Here is a 7,923-nt window from a genome sequence, read left to right on the forward strand (position 1 = left end):
TGCCAGGATTTTGTTGAGGATCTTTGCATGTGCATTCATCAGCGATATAGTTTTGTAATTTTCTTTTTTCGTAGCATCTCTGTCTGGTTTAGGTATCAAGGTGATGTTGGCTTCATAAAAGCTATTTGGAAGTGTTTCCGTTTGTTCAATTTCATGAAAGAGTATTGCCAGGATTGGTAGTAGTTCCTCTTGGAAAGTTTGAAAGAACTCATTAGTGAATCCATCTGGGCCTGGGTTTTTGTTTTTGGGCAGACATTTGATTACCGTTTTAATTTCATCAATGGTGATGGGGGTGCTTAGATATGTTACATCCTCTTTCTTCAACCGTGGAAGATTATAAGAGTCCAAGAATTCATCCATTTCTTCCAGGTTCTCATTTTTAGTGGCATAGAGTTTCTCAAAGTAGTTTCTGATTACCCTTTGAATCTCTGTCATATCAATAGTGATCTCTCCTTTTTCATTCCTGATACAAGTTATCAAGTTTCTCTCTTTCTCTTTCTTTGTTAGGTTTGCCAGTGGTCTATCAATCTTGTTTATTTTTTCAAAGAACAAACTTCTGCTTTCGTTGATCTTTCGAATTGTTTTTTGGGTTTCCACTTCGTTGATTTCTGCTCTCAGCTTTGTTATTTCATTCTGTCTCCCTATTCTTGGGTCCTTTTGTTGAGCACTTTCTAGTTCTATTAGCTGTGTCATTAAGCTACTCAGGTAAGCTCCTTCTTCCTTCCTGATGTGTGCTTGCAAAGCTATAAATTTTCCTCTCAGTACTGCTTTTGCTGTGTCCCATAAGTTCTGATAGTTTGTGTCTTTATTGTCATTTGTTTCCAGGAACCTTTTGATTTCCTCCTTGATTTCATCTCGGACCCACTGGTTATTGAGTATGAGGCTGTTTAACTTCCAATTTCTGTTCATTTGCTTTAAGTTTTTTTTCCAATCTCTCCTGCTGAATGGAATTGTTATGTATTTCATCTTCCACAGCACCAAGTCTTTTCTCAGCTTGTGATACCCTGTCCCAGAGCTTATCCTTTTTGTCATTCACTTCATTTACTGACTTTTTCAGGCCTGTTAGTTGACATGTTATTTCAGTTTGGAGTTTTGTGATTTCTGTCTTCATATTTTCTTGGTTCCTATTAGTGTTCTGTTCAACTCAATCCATGGTTTCTTTGAGTTCATTGAGGATCTTCCATATTACTAGTCTAAAGTCCTTATCTGAGAGGTTGATTAGTTGGTTGGTCGTTATCTGGTCATCAGAATTGTCATCTTCATTCTCTATGTCTGATGCTGGCCTGCGTTGTTTTCCCATTGTCACACTTGTATTGTGGGTTTTTCTACGTGTTTTGGTAGTATTCATTGGCTATATGATACAGGCAGCACACTCCTCTGGCTCCGCCCTTTCTGGATGGACCGACTTGCCTCTAAGGGAGGGGAGTCTTTTGTGAATGAAGCCTCACACAGGATCAAATCTTAGGCCCGAGCACGCAGCAGAGAAGACAGTCCGGAGAGAAATGCTTGCTTCAGTGATCCAGCACAGTTCTTAGTGTGATTTTTTTCTTCTTGTTGTGATGGTGTTCCTTTCTTAGAAAGAGCACATGGCTGCGTAGTGAAGCGGAGCCAAAGTGCTCTGCTGGAGCCTCTTTTTGGCCCACTCCCAAGAGGTTCAAGCAACAGGATATTAGACAGACACACACAGGCAGCACTCACAGTTTTTCACAGTCAGGCCCCACTGGGCAGGTGTAGTTTTTACTCGCTCGCTGGGCAGCTTCAGAATGCAGTGTTTTTGGGGTTCGCTTCCCAGAACTCTGAGGAGAGCTTCAAGAATTCAGGAAAGACAGAGAAGCACAGGACCGGGCTCCCTTCAGGTCCTCATTTTCCTCAGAAGAAGCAGAGCCTTCACCCTCAGTTCTTAATCTATTAGGCATCAAGACCGATCTCCTACCCCAACGAACCATTACCCACTACCCAAGTGAAGAGATACCCACTCAAGCTCTCACCTCATTCCCGTCAAGAAAATACAACCAACACCCCGGCTGACTCATGCAGTGTGGCCCTCCTAATCACCTCTTTCTAACTGAGTTTATGGCTTGATACCGGAACTAGCTCCAAGGGCCCCCACTGCAAGAATTCTATCCAAAACCTCCCTGTCTAGACCGCACACCTTACAAGAAAATCTCAAAAGACAATGGGGAAGCCTATACTTTCATCATAAGTATAGACCTATATAACACTACCTCTTACACTGTTTCTCCCCAAATGTAAAATAATCTCCAGTTTCACTTTCTCCCTTTTTGTTTTTTTTCTTTATCTTCTTTTCTTTTTTATTCTTGTCCATTTATTTGTTTTGTTTTGTTTTAGATTTTGTTTTTTGATTTGATTTGTTTTTGCTTCTTTTGCGTAACTCCAGGCAGTGCTTGGAGGGTGCTCCTGACTCTATGCTTGCAGATCGCTCCTGGTGGGCATGGGGGACCAAGTGGAATGCCGAGATTTGAGCCACTGTCCTTCTGCAGGAAAGACAGAACCCTTGTCTCCAAGCTATCTCTCCTGGACCCACTTTATTGCTTTAATTATGTCTTTTAGTTAATCATTTTTTTTAAAAAAAGGAGAAACTTTTTTTTCTTTAGATATGTGTGAGCATATATATTTTTAGTTTTTGGCATGTGTCTGTTTTCTTCTCTCTCTACCCCCAAAAATCCACCAGCAATATAATGTAGCACCACTTCTTCCTGTAAATACATATTAAACAAAAGGGAAATTTTACATGTAATAACGAGCTCTTATCTACTTCTTTACAACACAGGGACATCTCCCACCCTGAATGTATGTCATGAAGAGCCAACTTAAACTCCAGGGAACTAGACACCGACTGTTCAGCCTTGACTCCTGGATCCCAGGCATAGAAATGACAGAGCTCTCCACAACAGCTCCAGAAATCCCCTCCAGGGCATTCATAATTCTGCTCTGATGCCAACATGCGCCAGTTCTAAATTTATAACCTGACAATGAGGAAATGGGAACAACTTGATCTAAGAGCAAGTTGTCCTTCCTCATCAGCCAACAATAAGACAAAATCAGAAAACATGTCACCCTTTGACCTGAGCAAATGCCAAGATCGCTATATACAGATGACTGGTTGTTACAACCAGGACTCAACAGTACACATGCCAGGACCAACAACAACAACAACAACCACAAAGAAAACCTCTAAACTAGTTTTTGGTCTACGATCTGTTCAACAAACAAGATATCCAACTCCAGAGGTCTGACTGAGGCAACCGCAACTGAACAAGTCTTCCGGAAACAGAATGAAAGAATTTATCCAAGCTCAGAACAAAACCAAATGACAGAGACTGTGTGTGCAGCCTGTCATCCTCACCCAGAATAGCACCAGCAACACAGTATTACACCATACGTTTTTGTATGAGCACAGTAAAAAAAAGGGGAAACCATAGACACAGAAACAAGATCTTATCTTCTTGGGATAATAACTCACGTTTTATGCAGAGGGGTGCCTCCCATCCTGAACATGTGTCATGTGGATACAATCAGTCCCCAGGAGATTGGACAGTGTTAGTCCAATCCAAAACCCCAGATACCTAACGTAGAAATGATACAGCTCTGGGCAACACTACCAGGAACTAAGCTCCATTAGGAGTTTTATAACACTACACTGGCACCAACTTGTGCCAGTTTTGATATGACAACGAGGAAAGGAAAACTTGACCTAAGATCAGGCTGTCCTATCACATCACGTAACACTAAATGGAAATCAGAAGAGATATTGTCCTTTGAACTGTGAAAAATAAGAGCACCAACAACAGAAAACTGACTTTGACAACCGTGACTGAACAGAGCCTACCTTGGGACTAATAAGAAAAACCCTAGCTTAGGCTGTAGTCCAGGACACATAAAAACAACAACAACAACAAGAAGATGTCTTGTTGCAGCGGTTCAACTTGGACAACAGAGACTGAACAGAACCTTTGGATCCATAATATCCTAGGCTTCGGCTTAGGGACTGAACGAAAACAGGGAGCAAGTGTTACAGAAGACTGAACACCACAACAATGATGGATAGAAACCTCAAGAACCTAGAGACTCTATCCTAGACCCTGACCTATAACCTGCGCAAATACCAAGATCACTAGCTAGTGGCTTTATTCTCTCACACACATCCAAGAGGAAACTTTCCTGGCATCACAAAAAAGCCTTTGGGATGGGGTAATGAATATATATGGAGCCAGGGGTTGATCCCATGATGGTATGCTTCAAGAATGGAGAAACCCTGAATCTCTTAGGCCACAGAAATTCCCTTTTTTCCCCAATGCTTACTGTGCCTATGCAAAAAAAAAAAAAAGTGGGGGGAACGCCAAACCCTACCAGTCTACCCATACTTTTTCTTGTTTATTTTTGATTTGTTAGTTTTTGACTTTATTTTATTTCTCTTTTTTCTTCCACTTTTCTCATTCTTTTTCACTCTTGTGGTTATTATTTACAGATTTATTTTTATTTGCCGGGTCCATTTTTTTCTTCCATTTTTTTCTCGCTCTTCTTTCTTTTTTTGGTAGTTGTCACCAAATTTTTTTCTCCCCTTCTTATCTTTTTTATCTCCAATGACTATGAAATAGATCCTCAATCTACAACAAGCTGTAATGTGGAGACCAGTTGCACTAGCATACTGGGGGGTAGAGGAGGGATATATGGGATGCATACTGGGAACAAGGGCAGAGGGAGGACAGCACTGGTGGTGGGAATGCCCCTCATTCATTGTCACTATGTACCATAAATGATGCAGTGAAAGATTTGTAATGAACTTTGGTCACAATAAAAATAAAAAGAAGACTTTATCCCAGGCTCCATCCTAGAAGAAACATAATGACCAAGACCACCAATTACAGAAGATGGATTAAAATGACACTGAAGAAGCAGAACTGTTAGAACCACAAAAAAAAGACTCCATCATAAGCTCCATTACTTGAGCTGCACAGTCACCAAGTTCTCTAGATACAGAGGTCTGATTTTAACATCCAAGATAAAGCAGAAGTCTTCCATACACCACAAATGCCCCGAGGGGAGAGTAAATGATCATACAAGGAGTCTACAGTTAATCCCATGACAGTATACTTCAGGGGTGGAAAACCCTGTAACTCCTAGGCCAAGGAAATTCCCTCTATAATATCCTCAATACTTAATGTGCCTATGCAGGGGGGGGGAGAAAAAAACACAAAATAATCATCTTTCCACACATTCTTTTATTGATTGATCAATTTTTTGACATCTTTATTTTGGTGTAGATATTGAAGTTGATATCTCCAATTTTATTTTATTTTATCTTATCTTTTGCTTTCTTTTTGCACTCCGGCATGATTTGATTTCAGAACCAAGACTATTTTGTGGTGCTTGTCTTTATTGCTGTAGTGCTCACTGGATTTTTAATTTAATATTTCTTTCTGTATTGTTGTGGTGTTTCAATTGCCTTTTTCATGTCTTCTCTCAAACTGAGGTTGAAAGCCTCTAGAAGGTCTATGCCCATTTTCAGCGTATTTGACTTCTTTTTTTGTGTGTTTTTCTTATTTTGTACCCCATTATATTGCTTTTCTCTCCTTCAAACAAAACCACATAACTCGATTTATCTAGCTCTGCCTCTTAAATAGAGGGGGAAACAAGGGAGGGTACCAGGACCAAACCGATTTATGACCACTAATAGTAAGCTAGACAAAGAGGGGACCACCTACTCTAGCATCCCGGGGGGTTAATATGTACCTAAAATACTACTGTGAAAGATATGTAACCCATTATGATCACATTAAAAAATATCATTGGATAATTTAAACTGTATAAACCTATGAGATGCTTTGAATTGTGTGCTCATTATCACATAAATTTCCTTAAATATTTGTGAATTTGGATGTTCGAGGTCTCACTGCAGACTGAATTCCTGGCTGTGGTGACACCCCAGAGCTCTGAAGAAATAAACCTATGATACTGTTTGCATCTCTGAAAGTTAGTGGTCTCTAATTAGGAGGTGGGCTCTCCCAGTCTCTAGGCATCCCCAGACCGTGGGCTTTTCTAGACCTAGGGCCTTAATTGGGACCTAGGCTTTCTTGTTCCCTTTTAACACTATTATATTACCAATTGGTCTATAAAATAAGGAGGATCATGGAGTATCTGAGTTCCTGATAGAGTTAAGCCTTCCCCACTGATTAACAATAAAGTATTAAATCATTCTGCTAAAATCAAAACAAACTTGAGCTAGCAAAATAGAACAGAGATTAAGGCACTAAACTAGGAGGTCCCAGCTTGATCCCCAGCACTACATAAGCTGTGATGAGCACCTCCAGGAGAGATCCCTGAACATAGAGCCATAATAAGCCCTGAGCAATGTGGGTATTTTCCCACAAAAATAAACTAAGCATTTTAAAATCAGAATACATGACATTAAATTAACAGTATGTTAGGTAGGAGCTTACCTTGTGCAGAAAGAACCTAGGTTTGATATCTAGCATCCCTGAGCCTACCAAGAGTGATCCCTAAGTACAAAGCCAGTATTGAGTACTGAGTACTATTGGGTGTGGTCCCCAAACCACAAATAAAAAAAACAATGAAAAATAAGTAGAATTAGAGTACAATAGTGCATAAAAGTTACTATTACACTGAAAACGAAAGGCAGAAAATTTTGTATTTAATACTTATGTGTTAATCATACCTTTTTTGTTCTTCCAACTGTTAAAACAAAGATAAGAAATGAAAGAAGCCCTGCCTTTTTTATTAGACAAAAAAAATGTACCACTAATATTAGGCTATCTTTTACTAAGTAAAAATTTTAGTCTCTGGCTCAGAGAGATAACTCAACAAATTGAAGGGCATGCTTTATTTGCAGGAGACTCACTGGTAGTGTGTTGTTCCAGAACTTCCTACCCAAAAGTGAAAAAATAGAATAAAATAAAATAAAGGATTCCTACTCCCTTCTCTATTGGATGTCTCTAAAAGTGGGTACTACTACTCCTGGAGCATACTGATACAAAATGATGTTGGGGGGTACACTTTCTTTTGGTTCACTTAACAAAGTAGGACAACAGGGGTCTGATCTTCAGTTATATTAGTGATATGGGACAGGGTTGTAGCTATACATCTAAAACATAGACTCAACAACACAGAAAACATGAGACCTAAGTTACAAATCTAAATCAACTTAGACCAAATTGTGCAATGTACCTTTCAAGGGGGCATGCTGGAGGTGAAGGTGTGATATGATGGAGTATGAGATCACTTGTAGAAGGAGTTTAAATTGGTGGTGGGTTGGTGTTGAAATCTGATATGCCTAAAACTCAGCTATCAAAAACTTTGTAGGTCATGTTTCTTTAAAAATAAAAAGAGGGCAGATTTCCAATGGGGTGCTGATTGTTTTGTTTTGTTTTGTTTTTAAAATGGAGCTATAACTCCAAATAATAAGTTTGAGAGCTTCTGTTCTCCATAGAAAAAATAAAACTGTAAATATTTTTGTAGACCAAGAGCATTCTGGTCATAGCAAAGTAATGTTAACTGCATATATTTAAATATAGCCCCAAACAATTTTTGAAAAATCCCAAGTTGCTTTATGTAAACTTGGTTAATTTTTTAGAGGAATCAAAAAGTTGTCATTCCAATAGGAAAGGCCCATGAAGCAAAACTAAACAAAAGTGCATTGTATGGTGGAAAGATTGTCTTTTATTTTAGAAATCTAGCTAACAGTCTCTGTTGGCATAATATGATAGTAATTGCCTCACCTTATTGGCTATGTTTTCTTTTTTATATTGGGCTGTCTATTGTTGCGTGAAATTTACTTTCCTTGGCTAACTGATGAATCATAAGCAATAAAGAAGCTGGTTGTTGTTTTAATTGTACTGATGACAAGAGAAAAGTGTGAAAGAGAAGATTCATGTTTCACTTTAT

Source organism: Suncus etruscus, chromosome 7, assembly GCF_024139225.1.
Source record: "Suncus etruscus isolate mSunEtr1 chromosome 7, mSunEtr1.pri.cur, whole genome shotgun sequence".
In the NCBI taxonomy this organism is placed as follows: Eukaryota; Metazoa; Chordata; class Mammalia; order Eulipotyphla; family Soricidae; genus Suncus; species Suncus etruscus.